The sequence below is a fragment of the Anser brachyrhynchus genome (genome assembly GCF_964034855.1).
Source record: "Anser brachyrhynchus genome assembly, chromosome: 24".
Classification (NCBI taxonomy): Eukaryota; Metazoa; Chordata; class Aves; order Anseriformes; family Anatidae; genus Anser; species Anser brachyrhynchus.
In genome coordinates this window covers 7,458,263-7,484,414 of record NC_137717.1, presented here as the reverse complement: position 1 = coordinate 7,484,414, position 26,152 = coordinate 7,458,263, and the positions used below count along the sequence as shown (strand labels likewise).

General features: G+C 46.8%; 1 protein-coding gene across 4 annotated transcripts in view; it reads right to left on the bottom strand.

Annotated features, from left to right (window-relative positions):
- The window catches only part of LUZP1 (leucine zipper protein 1), a 50,160-nt gene that overhangs the window by 17,103 nt on the left and 6,905 nt on the right, over positions 1 to 26,152 (bottom strand). The window contains exon 1 of one of the 4 annotated variants that reach the window (XM_080566740.1): positions 540 to 26,066. The exons of the other annotated variants lie outside the window; for them this stretch is intronic. The gene's annotated coding sequence lies outside the window, so the exon portion shown is untranslated. Of the gene's footprint in view, positions 1 to 539; positions 26,067 to 26,152 lie in introns of those variants that run through there. 4 annotated transcript variants of the gene reach the window in all.

The following is a 26,152-nucleotide window of genomic DNA, read 5'->3' as shown; positions in this document are numbered from 1 at the left end:
CAGCCCTGCTGAGCGGCCGACAGCTTTGGCTGCAAATAGGAAAGGCTGTTCAGACCCAGGCAGGATCCCATCAAGAAACGTCACCAGAATGTCACAAGAAAGGGCAAAGCAACTTTGCAGCACCATGAAAAACAACACTGTTCCCAGCATGCCTTGGAAAGGGAGTTAATGGTTAACTCGGCGTCAGGCACCAGTCAGGAAGCACAGTCAGACCCAGCCTTCAGTAACAGCAGCTGCATTTCAGACTGGCTGTCAGGATGCAATCCTGCAGGAGCTTCACATGGGCTCAAATGTGGGACTCTCAGCAGTGCTTGTGCACAGCACTGACTTTCAGGCCACAGCTCTTGCAGGTTGCTTCTGCAGAGCTCGGCAGGTGAGGGCTGTGTGCTGCCTGTGAGCACTGCACCAGTCTGGGGAACAGCTCTGGTTTCCAAGTGACAGGCTCCTCACCAGGGAAAGATCACAGCGGCTTTGCAAGCTCTGTCAGTGAGACTGGCCTCACAACCCCCGTCTTAAGAAAAGGTGGAAAATGAAGATACCTCCAAAGGCAGGTGCGCAGAGGGGTCAGGGAGCTGGATCTCCCTCTCCTCCTTCTTATTCTATTCCTGCAGAATCAGCTGTCATCTAGATAGAGTTGAATCTCTCCTCTCACACCCTCGGGGTCCTTAGGAAGCTGCATCATGAAGAGCAGTAGGTCAAGTTCAGTGAGCTACTGCTTGCAGAGAGAGGCCCTTGCCCTCAAAGACAGGGGACTTCTGAGAATAAATTATCTCCCTGGGCAGTGACCTGGCATGGTCTGATGGAATCTACAACAGGAAGAACAGGGGTTATGGGCACAGACCCCTGGGAAGGGATGCACTATTGCAGGTAAACCACCCTTAAACTAACTTGTTCCAAATCACCCTCCCGAAGTTGGTTCCTGCAGATTTGGGACCATGGCTAGGTAATTACCTGCCCTTCTATCTGTACCTGGTAATGCTTGGTGAAGAGCTTGGCGGGAATTAAGAGTCAAGAATTAGACCTTCAGGCTACACTGTCAGAGCCCATGGGTCACAAAGAGCAGGAGAGGGATGTTGAGACACTATCCCAAGAGTCATTGATGCCAGAGGCTGCTCAGAATCCCAGAGGAGAACCTGATTTCTAAAGAAAAATTCAAATCTTTGAATGAAACTGAAAATTGAACTCAGTAATTAATTCTGAAAATGGTGAGGGAATGGTAGATCTCATGGCAGAAGAATCCCAGAATACGTGCCTTCAAGGTCAAAGGGACCTTCTGAGATGTTGCCTTCCCCATAAACCTTCCCATATGTCTGGAATTAAGGGCCCTCCCAAGACTGCATCTGCTGAGACCACTTGTCTTTGCATCCTGTCTTCTGTGCCAAATTCACTGTTCCACTCAACAGCAGCTTGGGGTCACTGGAGATCTCTCTCTCATAGGCTTCGAAGCCTCCCAACTATTCAAATCTTCCTCTGTAGGAGACAATAACCAGGACTTACCTCATTGCCAGAGTACTCAGAGGCAGAGCAAACAACCTGCTCTGATGCGATCTCACCTTTGATTTATATTTAGAATTAATGGTTCCAAAATTTTAACTGTGGCAGCTGGTTCCTCTGCCCTCTGGTTAACTGTCTGTTGCATAGGGAACATTTAAACCCAACAAATCAGAAATGATGGGCCCCCAGGTGCACCTCATGTCACATAAAACTCATTTCCCCACAGTCCATCCTCACATTTTGCCATGTACTCCACCTGGTTTCCTCAAAAACAGCCAGACTGCCCTGATAAGTCGTCTTCTGAAGAGAGAGACCTAGTCTGTAACACCAAACAGACAGTGGGATTCTCAGTGCTTGGGAGACTCCCCAAAACAATCTCACCTGATTATGGCACCAAATATCTGCTCCTTGGGTGTTGAAACATTTTTTCTCAAAACTTTTTTGGGGTATCCTATGTCCTGTATCTTATTTGATGTCTCTCAAGAGTAGTTATTTTATTTATTATATTTATTACCCCTCTGACAGGCATCAAATAGGGAACAGTTGAAAGATCTTGAAGCAAGTGATACAGGACAACTTCTAAGATAAAGACATCCTATGATGTGGTAGCAAACATCTCCAGGATCTTCAGAACCCTTGAAGTCTGTAGCTAAACCAGCGATGGGCTCTGTGTGGCTTGGTAAATCACACACAACTGCCCTTTGGGATCTCCCATAACCACCTTGAACTCTGCAGAAGCTATGTGGGAACATTCCTAGCCTCACTGAGCCCCACAAGGACATCCTTCATATTCCAGCCAAACAGCCAAATTGCTGCCACACACAGGTACACATGTTCCCCCTGCCTAGAGTCGCTGAGGCCTTGAGCTCCTTTTCTATCTGACCCAACCTTTCCTGTAGAAATGACTCATAACTAATGATTTCAGAAGCTAAAAAAAAAAAAAAACAAAAAAAAACAACTCACACACTGTGAGAACTGAGTCAAAGTTAAAGCCCTCTCTGTTGTCTTTTGCTAATATATCACAAGCTTTTTAATATACGAATACAGTGATGGATAAACACTACGAAAATCAACTTATTTTGGCCTTCTAAGGTGGGATTTCTCTGCTTTAAGTCACACTGCTACAAGGTTTATATATCTGAGTTGGTCATGTTCTCCAGACAATGGCATGGCATATTCAGAGGACATTCATTTCATTCTCAAAGCAGATTCTAGAAGACCAGATAACGTACCCTCCACCTCTCTCCATGGAAGGGGAATAAGCAGCTCAGGCTTAAATGGCAAAAGTGATGGGAAATGAATCCCAAGTAAAGATTGATTTCTGGATATGACAAGAATCCTAACTCATGAAGGCTCTCAGTGAAGAGTTGCACATTTCTAAACAACCAGACTTGGGACGGATCTCTTGGATGAGATTTAATTAACATACTTCACAGTCATAAATCTGCAAATTTCAGATAAAGAAAACCCATCACAGCTCCCTACATCTTGTACACCTTTATAAGGGATCTGGTGCTTTGTCTAGTGCTTTTGTATTCTTTAGAAGAGTTCCAAGCAGCATGCCATCCTTGGAGCAATCCCAGCCTCACAAGCCTCTTATCAATAGGGTGTTTTATTATTTTTACACTACGCTACTTTCTTCTTTTAATATATTTTATTGTGGAGGAATCCCAAAGAACAAAGGGCTGCTATTGCCTTCCTAAGAAACACAGGCCATAGAGTTTCACCTACAAAACCCAACACTGAACCGTACAGTAGTACTCTTCAAAGTATGTGTGCAGCAAGACCTGCTTTCCCAAAGCTATTTGAAAAGCAACGTGTCAAAAGATGTACTGACTCATAACATTCAAAAGGGAAGATAGGACACGTATGTATGTACTATGTGTTTGACCTGGTCAAACTGAGGCACAAGAGGGAAATACACAGGCAGTGGAAGCAGGGACATGTGGCCTGGCAAAGTACAGGGATGCTGTCTGGATGTGCAGGGATGGGATCAGGAAAGCCAAGGCACGGATGGAACTGAGCTTGGCAAGGGATGAGAAGAATGGGAATGGGAAGGGATTCTATAGGTACATTGCCCAGAAAAGAAAGGCCAAGGAGAGTGTCCCCCTTCTGATGGATGAGAAGGGAGAACTGGTAGGAATAGACATGGAGAAGGCTGAGGTACTCAACAACTTCTTTGCCTCATTCTTCACTGTCAGTCAGGTTTCCCACCTCTCTTGTTTCCCTGAACCCACAGATGGGGGCTGGGGGAGCAAAGTCCCACCCACCGTAAGCGAAGAGCGGGTCCAAGACCACCTGATGAAACTGAACAAGCACAAGTCTCTGGGCCCTGATGCCACGCATCCCAGGGTCCTGAAGGAATTGGCTGATGTAGTTGCCAAGCCTCTCTCCATCGTATTTGAAAAGTCCTGGCAGTCAGGCGAACTCCCTGGTGACTGGAAAAAGGGAAACATTGCTCCCGTTTTTAAAAAGGGAATAAAAGAGGACCTTGGGAATTACAGACCAGTAAGCACCACCTCTGTGCCTGGCAAGGTCATGGAAAAGATCCTCCTGGAAGCAATGTCAAGGCACATACAACACGAAGAGGTGATCCGAGGCAGCCAGCATGGCTTCACCAAGGATAAATCACGCCTGAGCAATCTGGCGGCCTTGTGTGATGGAGTGACTGCATCAGTTGACAAGGGAAGACTGACCGATGTCATCTACCTGGACTTCTATAAGGCCTTTGACATGGTCCCACATGACATCCTGATCTCCCAAGTTGGAGAGATATGGATTTGATGGGTCGACCATTCAGTGGACAAGGAGTTGGCCTGAAGGTCACACCCAGAGAGTGGTGGTCAGTGGCTCTACGTCTGGGTGGAGGCCGGTGATGAGTAGTGTTGCTCAGGGGCCTGTCCTGGGACTGGTACTGTTTATTATCTTTATCAACAACATAGACAGTGGGATCGAGTGCACCCTCAGCAAGTCTGCAGATGACACCAAGCTGAGTGGTGCAGTTGATACAACAGAAGGAAGGGATGCTATCCAAAGGGACCTGGACAAGCTTGAGAAGTGGGCCCATGTGAACCTAATGAGGTTCAACAAGTCCAAGTGCAAGGTGCTGCACCTGGGTCAGGGCAATCCCAGACACGAGTACAGATTGGGAGAAGAACTCATTGAGAGTTGCCCTACAGAGAAGGACTTGGGGGTTCTGGTGGATGAAAAGCTTGACATGAGCCAGTTGTGCACACTTGTGGCCCAGAAGTCCAACTGCATCCTGGGCTGAATCAAGAGAGGCATGGCCAACAGGTTGAGGGAGGTGATTGTCCCCCTCTGCTCTGCCCTTGTGAGGCCCCACTTTGTCTTGCGTCCAGGTCTGGAGCCCCCCAGCATGTTGATCTGTCAGAGCAGGTCCAGAGGAGAGCCACAAAGGTGATCAAGGAGCTGGAGCACCTCTCCTATGAAGAAAGGCTGACGGAGCTGGGGCCGTTCAGCCTGAAGAACAGAAGGCTCTGGCGTGACCTCATTGTGGCTTTTCAGTACTTAAAGGGGGCTTATAAAAAATATGGAGAGCGACTTTTTTTCTAAATCAGATGATGACAGGACAAGGGGGAATGTTTTTAAACAGGAAGAAAGGAAATTTAGATTAGATATCTAGAAGAAATTCTTTAGTATGAGGCTGGTGAGACACTGGAACAGTTTGCCCAGAGAGGTTGTGGATGCCCTATCCCTCGAGGTGTGCAAGACCAGGTTAGTTGAGGCCTCAAGCAACCTGATTTAGTGGGTGGCATCCCTGCCAATGGCAGGGGAGTTGGAACTTGGTTATCTTTGAGGTCCCTTCCAACCCAAGCCAATATGCAAATAAGCAACCAGCTGGATTTACAAGACAGTGTAGATCAAATCAACTGCAACTGAATTTAACTGACAGAATCACACCATGAAAATCTCATTCACTGCTTAAATATTTTCATAAATCTAGTCTCTGACAGATTGGCATAATAACATCCCAAATGTGGGCAGTATGAAAGCATACAGAGCCATCCAAAGGAGGTGGACCACATCCATAGAGCCAGGCTCTTGTCAGTGGTGCCCAATGCCAGGACAAGAAGCAATGGGCACAGACTAGAACACAAAAAGTTCCATCTGAACACCAGGAAATACTTTCTTATGGTGAGGGTGACTGAGCACTGGCACAGGTTGCCCGGAGAGGTTGTGGGGTCTCCCTCCTTTGACATATTCAAAAGCCATCCGGACATGGCCTGGGCAAGTGGCTCTACGTGGCTCTGCTGGAGAAGTGAGGTTGGACCAGATGGCCTACAGAGGTCCCTTCCAACCTAAACCAGCTTTTGGTTCTGTGATTACTTGCAAATTGAAAGTAATTCAGATGTAACTCACCTTGTCCCACTGCAAGTTTGTGCATGAGAACTTGTCCTGGAGTAAGCATCTCTCTGAATGAGAGAATTTTTACCCTTAGTGTACAAATTCCACCTTCTCCTGTTTAAATGGACTAGCTTGAATGTCTTGAAAGATACGGCTAAGAAAATCTTTGAGCAATCTGGAAGTTGAGCATTATTTAAATACATTATAATGAACAATTTATTAGTGGTGTCCCTCAGGGGCTGATAATGTTTAATGTCTTTATTAATAACCTAGATGATGAGATGGAGTGTGATCTCAGAAAGTTCATGGACGATACCAGACTGGAAGGTGGGGGGAACATGGCTGATATGCTGGAGGGCAGGGCTGTTATTCACAAGGACCTGGACAGACTGGAGAAAGGGGTGGACAGAAGCCTCAGCAAAGAGAAGTCCAAATCTTGCTCCTGAGACAGAATGCCCTAAGCACCAGGAGAGGCTGGGGCTGGCTAGTTAGAAAGCAGTTTCACAGAAAAGGACCTGGAGGTCCTGGAGGAGGAAAAGTTGAACAAAAGTTAGAAGTGCGTCCTTGTGTCAAAGAAGGTCACCCATAAACTGGGCTGCACCAGCAAAAGTGAAGCCAGCAGGTTGAGACAGGTGAACCTCCTCTCTTTTTGGTACTTGCAAGGCCACATCTGGAGTGCAGTATTCCTTTTACTGGGGCTTCCCAGTAAAAGGAAGACACAGATGTACTGGGGTGAGTCCAGCAGAGACCCCAAGATGGCCATGGGCTGGAGCAGAGGACATGCAAGGAGACACTGAAGGGACTGGGTTTATTCAGCCCGGAGAAGAGAAGACAAAGACATTTTGCAGTTTGCAGCTACCAGATGGGAGGGTGTAGAAAAGACAGAGTCAGGCTGGTTGAACAGTGAAAAGACAAGCAGCAAAGGACACTGCAAGGAAAATTCCAAGTAGATATTAGCACAATTTATTTTTCACCACTAGCATGGTCAAATACTGGCACAGAGTCCAAGAGAAGCTGCGGAATCTCTGTTCTTTGAAGGTACTCAAGAGTTCTACCAGACAAGGCCCTGGAACTCCCCAAGTGCTCCACAGCTGATGTGATTTATTACATACATGAGCAAAATTGCTGAGGGTGCACTCAATTTCACTGTCCATGTCACCAACAAAGATGTTAAATAGCACTGGTCTCAGTACTGACCCCTGAAGAAAACCACTCATCACTGATCTCCACTTGGACATTGAGCCATTGACTGCAACTCTTTGAGAGTGACCATCCAGCAAGTTCCTTACCCACCAAGTGGCCCAACCATTAAATCCATGGCTCTCCAATTTAGATACAAAGGATATCATGGGGGTCAGTGTCAAATGCTTTGCATATGTCCAGGTAGATGATGTCAGTTGATCTTTCCCTATCCACCAAGGTTGTAACCCCATCGTAGAAGGCCACCAGATTTGTCAGGCATGATCTGCCCTTAGTGAAATCATTTTGGCTGTCACCAATCACCTCCTTCTTTTCCACGTGCCTGAGCATAGTTTCCAGGAGGATCTGCCCCATGATCTTGCCAGGCACAGCTGTGAGACTGACTGGGCTGTAGTTTCTCAGGTCTCTTCCTTTTTTCTCCTTTTTGAAAATGGGGGTTATGGTTCCCCTCCTCCAGTCAGTGCGATCTTCAGCAGGCTGCCATGACTTCTCAAATATGAGGGACAGTGGCTTAGCAACTACATCCACCAGATCTCTCTGGATCTATCGATGTATCTCATCAGGTCCCATGGACTTGTGCAGCTTTAGGTTCCTTAGCTGGTGTTGAACCTGATCTTCTCCTACAGCGGGTGGTTCATAATTCTCACAGTTCCTGACTTTGCCTTCTGGGACTTGGGCTATGTAGCTGGAGATCTTGCCAGTGAAGACTGAGGCAAAGAAGTCACTGAGTACCTCAGACTTCTCCGCATCCCAGGTGACCAGGTCTCCCATTTCCCTTCCAGAGAGGACACACCATTTCCCTAGTCTTACTTTTACCACCAATGTACCTATGAAAGCCTTTCTTGTTGCCCTTTGTGTCCCTGTCCAAATTTAATTCTAATAGGGCTTTAGCTTTCCCAACCTGATCCCTGTCTGCTTGAATAATGCCTTTGTATCCCTCCAAGACTATCTGTCCTTGTTTCCACCCTCTGCAGACCTTCTTTTTCTGCTTGAGTTTCGCTGGGCGCATCTTGTTCATCCTTGCAGGTTTTTACCCAACTTCCTGGTGTTTTTACCCAACCTCCTCTTTGTTGGGATACCTCACTCCTGAGTTCCTGTCCTTGAATATCAACCAGCCTTCTTGGGCTCCTCTTCCCTCCAGCATTTTGTCACATGCTACATGTCACGTGCTTGGTTCATTACCAAGCAGATCCCTGAAGAGGGCAAACTCTGCTCTCCTGAAGTCCAGGGTAGCGAGCTTGCTGTGCTCCCTCCTTGCTGCCCTCAGGATCCTAAACTGCACCAATGTCATGGTCACAGCAGGCGAGGCTGCCCTTGAGCTTCACATTCCCCACCAGCTCCTCCTTGTTGGCGAGGATGAGTTTAAGTTGGGCCCCAGATGAAGCTGACTTACTGGCTGGAGTGGCCAGAATTCTTCTGTGCTGCTCTTCAGGTGCTCTCCTGCTGACCCATGACCTCTTTCCAGGCTCTGGACATCTATCACTAGCACTGGCATCAGACTGTGAGGAGCAGGATGGATTGAGGTTCCCTTCCCCTGGCAACCCTAGTTTAAAGCCCTTTTCACCAGCCTGGCAAGCCTATGACAGAACATGCTCTTCCCCATCTCTGATAGGTGAACCCCATCAGCCCCCAGCAGACCAGGTTTCTCAAAGGGAGTCCCATGGTGTAAGTAGCTGAACCCCTGCCTGTGGGTTTTACCAGAATTTGCTATTTAAACGACTCATTCTAGTTCTACTTTTCCCCATGGATTTGCCATTTGGGCTTTCTGGTTTTCCCCATCAAGTACCTGCATTTCCTAACACTCTTTTGAATTTACATTATCATTTTTATTCTCCCCTATTTAGCACAGATTGTCTTCCAGCCACAGTTTTGGCTAAGGCATCTTGTTAGACATTTGTGAGAATTTAGTATTCAAGACATTTAATTTACTAGAGTATTTTCACGATTGCTCCCAATTCTCCCAATTGCTATGCTCTTAGATTTATATTTTTCTGCACACTCGGTTTTGCTCATCATTATCTACAGCTTTATGTATACATTTCTTTAGCGGCATCATTGAATATAACCTTCCGCTGGGGCTATATTAACTTGCCTGCACAAAACACACACAGTCATTTCACACCTGTGGGAATGGAGACAAAAAGCTTTTAGCTAGAAACACTCGTGCTAGCTGAAACTCTTTATGAATCGGGAGATAACCATCGTTCCTTTCAGGAACTGTAATTAAACAACTACTACTTCAGACCTGTACAGAAAATTTCTGTCAGAAGTCCTTAGGAGCATGACAGTGTTCCTCTCCAAACACACAGAAGCATCTTACTCTACATTTCCTGTTCCTTGGTTTGACTGCTTGTTGGTAATGGAGTCCCACAAGCTTTAGGACATCCCCAACATGCCCATGTGGGAATGACTGTTGGCACCTACTCTCACTATCCTCTCCACTAAACCAAGATAGACATGTTGCCAGCTGCACATCTGCTAAGTACTAGAGGACTTTGTTATCTTGCACAAACACATTTTGCACTTAATCTGTCTGTTTTATCTTTTTACTTATGCTCTGACACTGCAACAACACTCCCTCACTGTGATCGGTGGAGCCCAGGCCCCCCTTGGTGGCACTGCTGGTCTGCTACGTTACCAATCATTAAAAGGTAATGAAGCATCCCATACACTAAGTTTCAGCCTTAGCCAATCCTAAAGACGAATGAGAATTATTAGTGCTTTGGCCTACAGCCATTTTTTCATTTATTTCTTCTCTTCTTGAAGCTGTAGGGTTTGCAGTAGTCTCTGGAGAACAGCACTCGTCACAACCAACAGAAAGTCCATAGCTTAAAACACGGTTATAATTAGAGTCAAGAATCGCAATTTGCCCCATTGCAGTTGGAGTCCTCGGGGTCCTCCACACTGTCAGATGCAGACAGGCCGAGTTCTGCATTCCACAGCTGATGAGTGGTCTAGTTTCAGGGGAGAGACAGAGTAGAGTTATTGTCCATGCTCTTGTGGATTGGACATACACCTGACACTCCTCCCTCCTCCACCTCTCCAAATGCTTAGGTAAGCTTAGATCCTCCCTGTTCTATTTTCTGCTAAACCATTACTCAGAATACCCGTGGGAAGTGTATTTTTGCACTGAGCACAATGCTGGGAGTGTTTGCGCACACCTGGGGAATGGGAGCCTTAGGCAACATAGGTCACCAGCGTATGTAGTCAGTAATGCTAGGAGCCTGATAGTCACTTCAGGCACAAGGACTGCCCTAGAGACACACATCAGCAAAACCTGGGGATTCCTTTTAGCAGTCTGGCCAAACAGGTTAGGGGGGAAAATCGATTAGACCACACTCTGGCACATTTCCACCTGAAATGTAGGTTAGGTGTGTTAGTTGGAATCTGCCCTGTGTGCATAAGCATCTGTAGTTTTAATTAAAGGGTTTCTGGTGTTGTATACGTATGCAAGGGAGTGTGAACATGTCATGCTCAAAGGTGGTAATGCTACTGACAATTCATGTCTGCATCACAGTTCAACATGATGAGAGCATCAGTGGGATTTTTCTTTCCTGCCCCAGGGTGGAACAGGCTGGGAGAAGTCCAGCATGTCATTTTCCATTTGTAAAGCAAAATTTTTCTGTCGTTTATACAGAAAAAGGACACGGGGGTCACCAGTTGTAGCAGGTAAGGATATTGTGACCAGAGCCTTCAGTCAATTAAAGACGGAAGGAAGGAAAATGTTTCTAATTTGCTTTTGCCTTTTATGAGCTCCTTCTGGCACCCTGTTCTTGATCGCATGCAACGATATGTAGTCGTGGGAACAGGAGAAAAGTACTCCAGAAAAAAAAAAGTATTAAAAAAAGATATTCAGACTAAATAAGAGCCAAAGTCCACTAAGACTGGAATGTCATTAATCCTGCACACCAGCTGCAGGCATCTAACAATGTCCCAGTGCAGCTGAAGAGAGGCAGATGATGTGTTTGCTTACACAGTGGGGAAAAGGGCACCCTGGCCCCATTGAACAAAAAGGCAAAATGCCAAGTGACTTTTAGGGATGTCTGCACTTTGGGGGCTAAACTGTCTCAGAAACATCTGCATCTGCTGGGAGAGGAAATTCTAAAAGTCAGAACAAGCTAAACAATCTGGAAATGGTTTGAATATTGACTAATACAGTGCTAGACTAGAGACGTGAAATGAGACTGCAGCCGAAAATAACCACAGCGACCACAGCATTCATGGAGACTAAAACAAGAACACCAAACAATATCTACAGCAAGTGTGGGAGACTGCAGCAGGCTCTGCAGATACAGGAGAAGATCTGGTACGTCACCAAGTCACACAGACCCTACACAGGCACTCCAATCACCCACTGAATTCCTCTGTGCTGCTCTGCTCCCAGCATTGTAAGAGAACTTCCTCTACACTGGGACCTGAGCTAGGTGGGCCATTCTGAAAGTAGCAGAGCATAAAGCCACCCCCAGTTGCTCAGAGTTAGCAGGTGCTTGGGGCAGTGCTGGGGTTTGAACAGTCACCATTGCTTTACCATGCCCAGCATAGAATTTGCCTTTCTCTGCAAACCTGCCACTCTCCTTTGGCTCCCCTTCCTGCTTGCCTTGCACTGAACACGTTCACAAGTGAAGGCTCACTGAGACCAACCTTGAGCATTCAGTCATTAGGTTCAGCACCTTCCTTCCAACAGCACACAATGGTGGTTATCCCCTCATAAGCATCAGAGCTCTGCAGCTGGTGACGTCCCCTCACTGGAAACCCTGGAGCAAGCAATTACCTGTGCTCTGGAGCTATTGATCAGACATGTGGCAATACTTTTAAAGCCTCTCAGCATGCTGTTCCTATCTGCCAGGTGTCAAAAAATGACTTGCACATGCAGCAGACAAGTGATCTCTTTTGAGAAGATCTTCATTTGCCCTGTATTTGAATTTAGCAACACTTTTTTGTGGGCAAGAGTGGGTGGGTGGGACAGCTGGGGATCTCGTTACATCACAGACCTTTCTGCCTTCAAAGTTTCAAGAAAAATGTCCCATACTGCACTCAAATCAAAGCTGAGGAAGATGCTCTTCTTTGACTCAGTGTCCCATGCTGCTACTTGTCCTCAGATTTTACTGTTACATTTGATTTCACAAACACTACGTGGGCATCCCTCCAGCAAGTCACAAACTTGGCAGCACCCTGCAGACAGCATGGGAAAAGCAGCCCTAGCTCAGTGCTACCTTTATGATTTTTTTTGCACACTGAAGTCTTCCACTTCCTTCACCCCTCCAGCCTTCCTTCCTGCCTCAGCCAGGCTCAGCACTGCCAGGAATTTAGGGACTACAGATGTCACCATCACTTCTGCTCACCCCCATAACAAGTTCTGGCACCAAGGTGCAGCCTGGAACTGAACCACCCACAGACTAACTGAAAGCCACAGGATAAACACCCTAGGAGGGCCTCACACTCTCTCTGAAGTTTCCTAACTGTCTGCCAGCTTTTTTGTTCATTACTGTTGTCTACTTTGTACCCAATTGTCATTGTTTTTAATCTGTAATTCTTCAGCATTGCCGCTTTCAACGAAAGAGGCTCCTCAGGGATACCGTGGTATTTATGAAGACATCCATTCAATGTTAATAGCAGTACAAAAAAAGAGAGTATTAGAAAAATAATATAAACCAGGAGGGAAAACCACTACTCAGGCTCAAGTGCTGTAGGCTTCTGTCTCACCCGTCTCAGAAATGCTGTGTGTAAGGACACTGCCCAGGTTCAGCCCCTTCAGTCTGAAACAGGGGCAGCTGATGGGGGCGGAGGTATTAATGCAGAGCTATAAAATCTGGAGAGTAGCACAGAGAGGCGCTCTTTGCTGCTGTTTGTAAAACACAAACCAATGGGAATCAGCTAGAATGACTGCTGATGAATCCCTGTTCCTTTTCCTCTACCCCTATCACTTCAGTCTACCTCTCTCTGTTTCTTAAAGCTCTGTTTTCCCTAGATAGTTAGCATATGGTGAAATCTCTTCTAAGACCTATCTTCCACCTCCTTCCTAGGAATCCGCTTCTAGCCACTGCTGTGGAGACAGGACACAGGACAGGTAAACCCTTGCTCTGATCCAGCAGATCTCCTGCCATCTTCTTGGGCTCTTTTCCTGTCCTGCCCCAAACACCTATCCGGGTCAGACAGGGTCAGTCCTGCCCTAAGGGCAGGAATAACACTGCACATCTGACAAGCACCATACCACAGATGGGCTACAGTACCCAAAAATGTAAACCCAAGCAATTTATCATCCAGCAGCATCTAGAGAGCTGGGAAAGGCATCCCTGCTACCATATGCCTAATAAGATCAACATCAAGTACTCCACATCATTTTATTCATTAGACATGGGCAACTTTAACCTTCACATTCTTCAGCATTATACCCTAGCCACATGTGCAATGAAGTATCTCTGTTGGCATGCAAATTACAGGGGGTTGCACGTTTCTCCACACCTCACCTGATACAGGGTATACTCCACTCTCCTGAATGAGTAGGAGAAGCACATCCAAGCCAGCACCTTTGCAGAACCACTCCTTTAGTTGCTGTGAGCTCTCCTGGCCAAAAGGCTTGCTCAGCAATCCAGATGTTTCCACACAGATCCTACAAATCCTGCAGAAAAATGGGGATCGCTCCAGAAGCCCTCCCATAAAATGAGCTCATGGACACAATACTACAGAAAACTGGTTATTTCTGTGGCTTCTTTACTGGAGGAACTCAATCAATAAAGTCAGTAAGTGGAAAATGGAAGTTTTTTAGCTCTTTTACACCTGCCACATGAACAGCTTGGAGAGCTGCCATAGCTACTGATTGCACTGCGCTGGCTAATGGACCATATGCCTTGAACAGAAATGAAAGGGCATGCAGGCAACCAACCTATGCATGAGTGCCTGCCCAGCCTTGGCACAGAAATGCAATTCAGCAAGCTCCTAGCAGATCACAGAAGCTGGGAAAGAGCAGAGTTTTGGAAAAAGAAAGAGCACAGGTACAAAAGAAGCTGTACTCCACACCTGCACCAGTGTCTGGAGGCTAAGACAGCAACGTGGCTGCAGTGCAGACATACAGGGAGACTACGCACAAGAAAACCTGCTAAGGTCTCCCAGCACGCACCATTCAACAGCACAATTGGAGAAAAATGGGAGAAGTCTCTCATCCCCACCCATGCAATCCCAGCTATCCCCAGCGTTCAACATGACGACGTGTGCTCCTAGCTTTCTAACTTATTCTTTTTTCTTTTCTTCCTCTCTAGGACCAGCAGGGCTGCTTTCCTCATGGCTCAAAGCATATTTCAGAAGAAAGCAGAAGCTCTGCTGATCATCCTTAATCACAGGGACCCAGGCTGCCTGCTGCTGCCACAACTCTGCCAGCCACAGCAGCATGTTTGATTCACTCAGGAAAGGGTGTAAGGCATCATGCTGAATCCCAACACTATTAAGCCTTCCCCACCAGTCTTGGCTGATCTTTTGATGCACTGCTGCAAAGCTAGCCCCATGGCCTATTTTCAACATTGTTTTGTATACCCCACTGAAATAAAACAGCATTTGAAAATTTTCTTGCCAGGTATGTTGCTCTCAGGACGCATAATGCTCCAGAAGGAAACCAACACTCTCCATTTTTTTTTCAGGTAATCTAACCAAAGAGGTACCATTTGATAGCGTGCATTCAAGGGTTCCCTAGGGTCCTATTTCTTTCACTGTTTATTTGTGACAAGGTTTATAAACTCTTTCCTGAGGTCCACGCTCGGGAGTTTCCTTTCTGGTATCAGTTTGAATCCTTATACTCACTCTGCTTTGGCCATTTAAACAAGTATTAGGTCTGCTGCCACTTTGACTGCTTGAGCAGTTGCAGTGTTAGGATACTTTGGGACATCCCTGAGCATGCTGGCTGAGGTAGATCTGATGTCTTCTCACTCCCAGATGCATAATACCCTCCACTACATACTCACACACTCCTATCCCATACATTCACACAGGACTTGTCTGCGCTAAAATGACCTTCATTAAGGAAAAAAATAGTGGCCAGAAAAATGTGCCAGCACAAAGGAGTACAAGGTATGAACAAGGATGAAAATAAGCAGCACAGGACTGAGAAAGCGTGAGACAGAAGAAAGCACCATTTCTCCATCAGTAAGACTTCTGACTGCCCACAGTTTCCAGGAGAATTTCTGAAGGATAAACATAATGGAATTCTTGATAGCACCCACCTACACAAGCATCTCGGCAGAAATGGTTTACCTCCAAAAACCTTCCTGGATCTGCACTTCAACTTAAACTCACACCGTCCTGGAGAAGTTGGTGCTCCCATGTGACACTTGCAATGCAGCAGCTGCACTTGCTGCCACGCTGCATCAAATCATCTCTACCGTGTCACTAAAAGCAACTAAAGACACTCTCAGCTCAGGATAAGGTAGACAAGAATTGACTGTGAAGAGCTACGGAAGGGCCTTCCAAGTCTCTTCAGGGAAATGACAGTTGAATTTCAGTGTAGATTAGCATAAAATTATGCATATGGAAAAAACATCCTAACTTGACATGTAAAATGGTGGGCTTTGAGCTTACTGCAACCACTCAGGAAAGAGGTCTTGGGTCAACCAGAAGTAGTGCCAAGAAAATAACTGCTCATTGCTCCACAGTGGTCAAAAGCAAGTCCAGTATTATGAGTTACTAGTAAAGAAGCACAGTATAAAAAAGGAGAAAACATTAATTTCCCGCTGTATCAACTCCATGGTGTGCCAGCATCTCCAAAGCTGTTTGCAGTTCTGGTCCCATCTCAGCCTTTGCCGACAGCTAGAAAAGATATGCAACAAAGATGATTATGGCTTCTGCAGAGGAAATCACTGACAGATGAGAATCGTTTAGCCTGGAAAATGAAATGATTCAGGGGTAATATGACAAATCTATAAAATTATGAATAGTTTGGAAAAGAGGGAAAAGGATCAAATGTTCACTGCCTCTGCAGTCATAACAAACAAAGAGAGATGTTGTTCCTTGTGACATCCAGACAAGATGCTGAACTCTACCACAGGGCACTGTGGATGCTAAAAGTTTACACGTGTTTGAGACATCCTTTGAGGGATAGCAAATCCACAGAAGCAACATCCAGTTCTGTAATTGCCTGTGCTGCAAAGGGCTGGAAAAGCACGTAGGAACCAACCTACTGCAGGTTTGCCCTGTATCCACACTCTTCCCTAGTGCCCTGTTCTTGGCCGCTGAAAAAATACTAGGCTAGATACAGTTGTGGTCTGATCCAGGAAACATAATGGCCTTGAGTAGGAAAGGTGAGCCCAGCTTATAATCAAAAAAGGAGGAAAAGATCTGTCCTGCCAGATCTGCATCAAAAGCACTGGGGGAAGCAATACTTAAGGCAGAGATGGAAACCATGGATAATGGCTCGTCATCGACAGGTCTCTGCTATCTCTGGCACACTGGGCAAAGCAGTAGCTATGCTTTGCTTTATGACTTCTACCAGATGTAAAAACCTTCTATCCCCCATTGCACAACCGCATAGCTTAACACTAAGTGTAAAGAACTGGCTCATCTAAGCGACATGTTGGCCTTCAGTGCATTCTTAGAGGCAGGCAGAGCTATAAGGTGAAGCCAAAGCAAAGCCAGCATCCAGGTCTGCCAGCAGTCCTCTAGTCCTGAAGCTATCACACACTGACCCAGATGACCTGCTCTTATCCTTCATAGAAAACTTGGCATTTTAAATCCAAGAGGATCATGAATGACCAAACAAAAACACAATTTGAAGCTAGACACAGGTAGCTTCATGCTCGATTCCTTGTTGTTCAGCATCTGCTATTTTAGAAGGGCTCCGTCTCCACACTTGCCTGGAGGTGGAAGCCCTACAAGGAGGCAGCAACACAATTTCACAGAGGGCCTCATGTCACAACTCAAGGCAGAGCTGTCAACAGATTATTTAACATCCTAATTTGCATATCTTTATTTATGAAGTAGGTAGTTTTGTGCGAGCCTCAATAAACAAGATTCTGTTCATCTGCAAGTGACATATAATCATTCTAGCTAGCCTGAACTCTCACAAGGGAGACTGACCTGAGGCTAAGGGAGCTTCTCATATTTGGCCTCCTGAAGTAGGAACAACTTAAGTTTGTGAAGAGAGGGAAAGAACTGGGAAGTACAAATGCAGTGCTGCTAACAACTTTAACCCTTGTTAAACTGGGTAAGGGTTGCACTGGATAGCTGAAAAATCACAGAATGGTTTGGGTTGGAAGGGACCTTAAGGATCATCTAATTCCAAACCCCCTGCCATGGGCAGGGACACCTCACACCAGACCGGGTTGCCCAAAGCCCCATCCAGCCTGGCTTTGGGCACTGCCAAGGATGGGGCATCCACAGCTTCTCTGGGCAGCAGAAGTAAGGTATCTTGACTATTAAGGCCTTTGACACTGTCTCCCACATGGATCTTCATAAGCAAAGTCAGGGAAACACACTAGATGAAACCACAATGAGCAAGAAGGCCCAGGACTCTTAGAAATTGTACCCTTGTTCAGTTTTAAAAAAACAGTCTTTCCGGTAAAGACACAGAGGTTGTAAGAACTGCTATCAGAGATCAACAGTCTGGGTAGTCCAAAATACATCTCTGAACATGGCCAGCAACAGTTGTTGGGGTGAGAATACAAGACACACGGTGATCTTTCCTTTCATACATTTTCCCTCCACAATCCCTCTCCTGTGGTCAGTTCAGCAGTCTCATTAACAGTGCGTGTGATGGAGTGGAAAGGAGACTGAAACAACGCAGAGATGCTACCAAGTAATGGCAAGCTGAGAACACAGAATAATCCTGACACACAGGAGTAGTAGTTCAAAACCCAAACTGAGACTCTCCTTGGGCCGAGTCCTGTATCACTGGCAAGTGAACCACCTAAACCTAAATGGGAACTGGTGTACTCAGAGCAGGAGAACAAAGAGGTAAGAACAAGCTATCACCTACTTACAAGTCATCTTTTTGTGAAAAAGCCAAGTAACACTCCGGATGCATTAAGACAAGAGCAGTACACACAGCAGGGGATGTAGCTTTTCTGTTTTTTTTTTCTGAGGACTATGTGGCTTGAGACACCATACTATCTTCCATGCTGTGCTACAGGGCTATGCCCTGGGCTAAGCTACATTGCCACATGATCACATACACACTGCCTTATTATCCAGCCATCAGCCAGACAAAGCAGGCAGCTCAGTACTGCACTACAAACGTGACTGCAGTGCTGTGTTGTGCTTGGCTGCGGAACTCTGCTTGCAAGCAGCCTGTGCTGCTCATTGCTGGGCTTGCTCCTGTGCCACATTCAGAGCTCACAATCCACCTGCATGCAGGGCTCAGCAACACGTGGCAAGGAGCAAAACGTCAGCAGCGAGTGCCCAGCTCAGCCACAGCACCACGCTGTCACAGGTAGCTATGCTGCCACTGAAAATCAAAGTGGAGCGGGGCAGTCCTTTGGTATCCCTCCCAGCTCTCTTATGCTAGGAAATCCGACCTCGAGGTCCTGCCCAGCCTTACCTTTTTACAGGCTGGAGAAAGAATCTGACTAAGCTCTCTGCTTGATCAGTCCATCTCCTTGGACAGTACCTGTGTTCCCAAAGTTTACCCTTTTATAGCTGTGCATTCAATATAGGAGTCCAGACACTCTCCATAGATTTTTTATATTTTTTTTTTAAAAAAGGGAGTGGAGGGAAGGAAAAAAAAAAAAAAGAGTGGTCAGCACTGTCAAATAATTGTTCATCTGATCTTCTGATCCCAGGCTGCTGCCTAAGGCTGTCTAGACGAATGGCCCCTTAGAGATGCCACTGTTACGCTGTTGACAAAAGAGAGTGCTTAAGGGTATCAGTGCATTAGCCTTGCTTCGATCTGTTCTCTGGCCCCAAGTCCAACTAGTGTGGAACGAGAACCCCTGTCTGATCAACCCTTATTAGCCTCCAAACAGGACAGTCCCTGTTTGTGCTAACTCCTGAGTCATTCCCAGGAATGACTGCCCTTTTGGGTCTGGGAAGGTCTGGGCCAACCCATGCAAAGGATGACACAAGCATAAAGCAGCACTGATGACGGTGATCCACAGCTCACAAGTGTCCTCTTCAGTACTAATAGGGAAAACCCTCTGTGAAAAGCTGAAACAAGTGTCCAACCAACCTACATTTTGGGAATTGAGTCCTGTCCTCTCTTTACAATTTGCCCCATGCTTCCTTCCAGTCTGTGCATGCAGGAACTAGTTCCGAGCATCTCTGGAAGGCACCACGCAGACCCTCAAACTGATGTTATGGCACAAGGAAATAAAACATGAACAGTTACAAAAGGGATATGGAACATATTGTCTTGAGTGCAATCACACAATATGTGTGGGACTACCTGGGGATCAGGCCCAGTCAGCGCAGGTTCACAAAAGGCAAGTCCTGCCTTACCAAACTCATCTTCATCTATTGAACAGGTGACCTGCCTGATGGATGAAGGAAAGGCTGTTGACGTAGTCTACCTAGACTTCAGCAAGGCCTTTGACACGGTCTCCCATAGTATTCTCCTGGCAGCCCATGGCTAGGACAGGTACACACTCTGCTGGGTTGAAAAGTGGCTGAGTGGCCAGGCCCAGAGAGTGGTGGTGAATGGAATTAAGTCCAGCTGGCATCCCATTACAAGTGGTGTTCCCCAGGGGTCAGTGTTGGAGCTTATTCTCTTTAATATCTTTATTGAGGACTTGGATGAGGGAATTGAGTGCACCCTCAGTAAGTTCGCAGATGACACCAAGTTGGGGGGAAATATCGATCTGCCGGAAGGTAGGAAGGCCCTGCAGAGGGACCTGGACAGGTTGGGTCGATGGGCAGAGGCCAAGGGATGAGGTTCAACATGGCTATGTGCTGGGTCCTGCACTTTGGCCACAACAACCCCATGCAATGCTACAGGCTTGGGGCAGAGTGTCTGGAAAGCTGTGCAGAGGAAAAGGATCCGGGGGTGTTGGCCAATGCTCACCTGAACATGCGCCAGCAGTGTGCCCAGGTGGCCAAGAAGGCCAACGGCATCCTGGCTTGTGTCAGGAATAGTGCAGCCAGCAGGAACAGGGAGGTGATCGTCCCCCTGTACTCAGCTCTGGTGAGGCCGCACCTCAAGTGCTGTGTTCAGCTTTGGGCCCCTCACTACAAGAAGGACATCGAGGCCCTGGAGCCTTGTCCAGAGAAGGGCTGCAAAGTTGGTGAAGGGCCTGGAACACAAGTCCTGTGAGGAGTGGCTGAGGGCACTGGGGGTGTTTAGTCTGGAGAAGAGGAGGCTCAGGGGAGACCTTATTGCCCTCTACAACTTCCTGAAAGGAGGTTGCGGTGAGATGGGTTTCAGCCTCTTCTTGCAGGTAACCAGTGATGGGACAAGAGGGAATGGCCTCAAGTTGTGCCAGGGGAGGTTTAGTTTTGAAATGAGGAGAAATTTCTTTTTCAAAAAGAGTAGTCAGACATTAGAACAGGTTGCCCAGGGAGGCGGTGGAGTCACCGTCCCTGGGGGTGTTCAAGGAAAGGTTGGACGTGGTGCTTAGGGACGTGGTTTAGTGGGTGACATTGGTAATAGGGGGATGGTTGGACCAGATGATCTTGGAGGTCTTTTCCGACCTTAATGATTCCGTGATTCTATGAAGTGATCACTCAGATTTAAAGAAATGTCTATAGATTTTCATTTTTCCTTGATCTTTACTAATAGCTGTTTAATTCAATAACCTTCCATAATCCTCAACAGATATCTGGAACTAGACAGTCTGTTTAAATTCATTACCCACGAGTACTTGTGCCAGTGTTGAGAAAGACCACAGGTATGTCTTTGAGAACCACCCATGTGTCCTCCTGCAATATCCCCAGAGCTAGATGCAACTACAGGCCAGAATAATTTTAAAAGAAAGCAGAATGACAACACAGCAAATTATTTATGGGAAAAAGATTACGGCCAATTTTAACTGCTCCTTTGTAGGTCCACCTTTATAAATCGTTAACATTTTTAATCAACCAATGAACAAGAACATTCCTTATATTAAACATAATCATTAGAATCCCAAAATGCAGTAAAAGTTTTACCTCAAGTCCCTGTGAAGCTGCTGTTACTGTGTGGATCCCTCTTTGGTGCACACCATCATCTTCCTGGCTAGCTTGCAAGAAGCTTGCCCTAGCCTGGCTGACCTCTGATGCAGCCTTGCTGCTATAAATTCAATACTTGCCCTGCTTAGTGCAGATCCAGAACATACCATTGCTGGCACCATTTCAGAACACTGCATTAGGATGTCTGGAGAGCAGCACTTCTGCAGTCCTACTCAGCATCCTGCCCTGACATGCAATTGCAGCCAAAATGCGTGGGGCTGGACTAAGGCTCAATTAGTAACAGTGCACCGGTGAAAGGGTGCCTTGAAGAAGCCAGTGAGGATGAACTGGGTTACAGGTGCAGTGGCTGTTACTCCCAGAGCTAACTAGGGTTGAGACTTGATTTGAACTGTAAACTTCCTGTGGTAAGGTTGTCTTTACCTGCAGCACCGTGCATGCACACATGCCAACCGTGGCAGAATTGCGTCAGCTCACACACGTGCATGAGCCCAGCAGCACCAGAAACACTAAAGATTTTGGACAAGCATTTGTTAGAGCAGATAGAGACAAGCAGCACTCCTCAGCTCAGTGAGAGCAGGAACACCAGGGGTGAACATTGCTGGAATGAAGAGAGGAGAAGGAAGTGGTCCACCATTTGAAACCCCTCTGCCATGAAGGCTGGCCAGTTTAGGCTACGTCACTGCCGGATCACCTGCTCCAGCAGCATCCTTCAGCTGCTCAAAGGGAATCCTTCAGCAAACTGAGAAGAGCTCTCTGCAGCACCACCTCCCATCTGCTCCTTTTGCAATTCATAAAACCCATGCTCCACTTTGAAGGGAGACCTTGGCTGCTGTCACTAAACCAAGACTCCATCAGGGTCTCTTTCAGAAACACTTACTGGGTGGCAGTGCTCCCAGAGAGCCCTTCTCTGTGCCATCCAGACACGGCACAACAGCAGCAGGCAAGACGAGGCATGACCAGCCACCACGAAGCCCAGCCGCGCCACTGAACAGGAGCAGCAGATACCTCGCCCGCCTGCAGGCACTGACTCAGACATGCAGCAAAGCAGTGATTCCTCCCTGAAGTCATCTGAACTAGGTGGACCTCAGACAAAGCATTTCACAACTTGTGAATGAAGTTTGATTGGTTAACACACTGAATAGTCTCCAAATCCTTCTAGGTCTCCCAAGTCAAACCCCTGGGAACCCTGTCCTCTAGCTGTACCGCAAACACTGACTGTAAGCTGGGACTTCCTTATAATGACAGACCTTTCTCTCCCCAAAGCTCCCAGCCTGCAGCTTTAGAATATATCAGTTTTGTTCACTGGCAAGTGCAAAGTCAAAGGACGTATTCAGTAGTTTATGTCACTCTGTTAAATGTGATTTATGCAATGAAGACAGCTGGGTAGACTAGAAGACCCTAACAGGAGTCTTTTGTATTCAATTTATTGCTGAAGATACCCTCAGGTAATAAAAAAAAATAACTTTTACAAACAGTTGACAGTCTGGATCTTTTTAAGGAGCTTTTTTATGGCTCTGTGAGAGCGTACTCATAGCCATGGAGACAAACACATTAACCTCAAAACTGACATTCAAAGACTAATAAGACAGCGCGATGCTGTCTGCCCCACGCTGCAAAGAACCCAGAAGAAAATTTAGCACATGTACAAACCAAGCAGAGCAGCATTTCTGCAGGTGTGCTGGTGTTTTTCCAAAGCAGCTCTTCTGCTGTAGGTGTCGGTACCCAACACGTTCCCTGTAATGTTAGGGGTCCCTGCCCCTCGTTGGAAGGCACCTGCTGCAGCGTCACATCCCACAGGCAGCCATGGAAAGAGAAATTCAGGAATGCGGTCCAGCTGCCCCAGAACAGTGCGGGCAGCCAGGCCACGAGCCATACACCCTCCTGTCACCCTCCACAGACAACAGGAAGGCTCCAAAAGAAGCTGCCAGGATGATATGAGGCAATCAGGCCATTGAAAATGGCAATCTCAAAATAAATCCTGGATGAATTCATAGACAGAACGTTTTCACCTGTAAGCTGAGCGTTGCAAAAGACTGATGGGTGTTTCATACAAGGGACATTGCACCAGAGGCTGGGAAAAGTGCCAAAAGAAGTGAGGGTCTTACTGTACTAGAAGGCAAAGACCAAACATGTTCACTGTGCTACAGCCTCTTTGCTGGTCTGAGAACAATGAGGTAAAAGGCTTGATGCTCTACCTGACTTTGAGGTCTGAGTTCTGATGACTGGACAGGGGATTCAGCAGCTGCTGTTGGGATTCTCCTTAATGTAGAAGACGGCCAAAGGGACACCTGATCCCTCTATCCAGAAAGGGATCTGAGTTGTTATCCTCCATAGCTTGCAGAAAGTGCTTCCTTTGACTAGGATTGCCACTGACTCTACGAAAGAAAAGCTGTAACTGCACAGTGGGAAGATGCTCCTTAATGTCCAGCTGCCTCCTTCAGCAAGCAGCTTAAATGCTGTTTGTGGGTCAGAAGTGCAGGCCAGGACTTCCAGCAGGAAGGTGCTGAGTGGTACTTCTCCCACAGGACTGAATACATCATGAACTTTGAAGTTCACTGAGCTCCTATGAGCCTCATGTCCACAAGGCCAAAGCTGAGAGGGTTCAACATGCCTAAACAATTCAATACTACTATGGAAAAACTTTGCTCCAAACTCTCAGTTTCATGCTGATAGAAAACCCACAATCTAGATATACCTCACTGATAAGAAAGAAGCAGTTCTCAGGCACCCTGCATTTACGTTTTTAAAAGTCCACTGGCATCTGATGGACAATGGACAACAGGCACTCTGTACAGAAGATGGGCAAATTCTGTTGCTCCCGAAGCACACGTGCTCCTGCAAGCATTACACAGGATGCTAATGATGCTTAATGCCAAGCATTAATTTATCTTAACCCACTACTAAATGAAGATCGGAGCCAAGAGAGGATATATGCTTTTTTGACAAGGCATTTAAGAAGTGGAGAGTGAAAAATCAAATGCAAGCCACAAACGGCAGCAGAGGGTTTCCCTCTAGCACTTTTTCAGGGCATGGCTGGCTAACCTCACTCCCTTGTGTTGTTATTTTTGTGTCCTTTTCCCCCTTGTACTCTCTGGACTGAAGGAAGGAAGGATGTTTCACAGGAAGGAAGGACAGGCTTGGCTGTACTGAGATGGGACCACACAGCTTCCCGCCCAGCGCTGTTCCTTTCTACCAAGGAGGGAAGAAATGGGAAATCTACATTTTATGTCTCGTCTAGGTTGCCACTAAGGTGATGAACTTAATTCCAGGTACCACAGAGCTTAGTCCAGCTCCTGCTCCAAAGGGGGCTGCATCAAAAGGTGCAGCAAGTTGCTCATGGCTCCATCAAGTTGCGAAAATCTTCAAGGACTGTGACACCACAACCCCTGGGACCCTGTCCTATGTTTGACCAATCTCCATTTCTTGTCTCTCATCCTTTCACTGCACACCACTGACGTGAGCTCGACTGTTTCTTCTCCATAACCCCCACCAGGAGAAGGGGATCAGACACCCCCTTCATCTCACCTCTTCCAGGAACCTCAGTTCCTCACCTCCCACACCAAATGCTCGAGCTCCCCAGCTGTATCAGCAACGCTCCGTGACTCCCTGGCTGGACGCTTCAGACCCAGGACATGACTCTTCAGACACCATCTCACCAGCACTGAGCAGAAAACAACCGTCCTTCTCTACCTGTCAGCTGTGCTGTTGCTCATGCAGCCCAGCACGCGCTCAGCCCTCACAACTGCACTGCCCAGGCTTTGCTGACTCCTGTCCAGGGGCTCTTTTGCAGAGAGCCTGTGTGCCCTGCCAGCGTACACACAGCACAGATGGGCTCAGAGGGAAGGACCATGCTGAGCCACACACACTCCAGCAGTCACAGCAGCCGCCGAAGGCATGCAGGACAGAGATCTCTCTTAAAAAGAAAGAGGAAAAAAAAATGCCTTACACTGCAAACAAGCTTGAAACATAGACAATGGAGGCAAAACTGAAAGGTGAATGGTATGGATCTGTGGGTAGGGGCTTAGGAGCAAGTTCCTGTTTAAAGACAGACAGGGAAAGGGTGCTGCAGGACAGGGCTGGCTGCCACCACTGCTCTGGGAAATGTGGGGAAGGTGACCCAGGCTCAAGGAGAATTGTGCTGCAGCCAAGGTGCCTTGCTGCTGATGCTGGGAGGACCTGTCATCCCACCCCGGAGACAACCCATTCCCAATGACAGCAACGCTTTCCAGGACTACAGAACAGCCAAAGCAGACAACAGGGTACAACTGTTTTTCTGCACACAGCAGTTGCTATTTTACCGTGCCTGTGCCTAAAGCCAACCTTACATCCATCCCTAACCCAGCTGTCTGGGGCTCACCTTTGCTGTCTGCACTCCGCAGCATCCAAACAGCCCAGCTTCCAGTCACTGCAGGAGAACGGTCCCCCCTGCCTCCCCAGCAGGTTATAGCATTGCTTCTGCATTCACCTTCAAAAACTCAGTTTCATAGCTTTTCCAAATCACTGATGATCATTTTGCACTCACTCTCTCCTGCACAGCGTCTCTGACAATTTGTTTCAGATAAAAAGAAATGCCCTGTTCCAAACTGTGCTAGTCATTGCTTTGCTCTGCCCAATGCAAAAAAAAACTACGTAAGTGCAACATCAAGAGAATTTAAGAGCTTCTGCAAATACTTTATCACATTCTATAGCCAAATCTCAGAGAAACTGCATGTTATATAGGATACCTTTATGTTAAGACATTAACAACACATTCAACACTAAAAACAATCCCAAACAATAGATATACAGGATGTGATACAAACAATGGAGTGGGAAGCTTCATTAGGATTTCCCAACTGCTCTCAGTTAAAATTCTTACCACAATGCAGTACTAACAGTTACTTATCATCATACAGGAATTGTTGTTCTCCAGTAAAAACAAACGTATTTCCAAATGATTCACACTACCTGAGGAATTAATGTTTTTTCAGCTCTGTTCCAGATCCTAGGTCAGGAATCTCCTTTCTATTCTGGT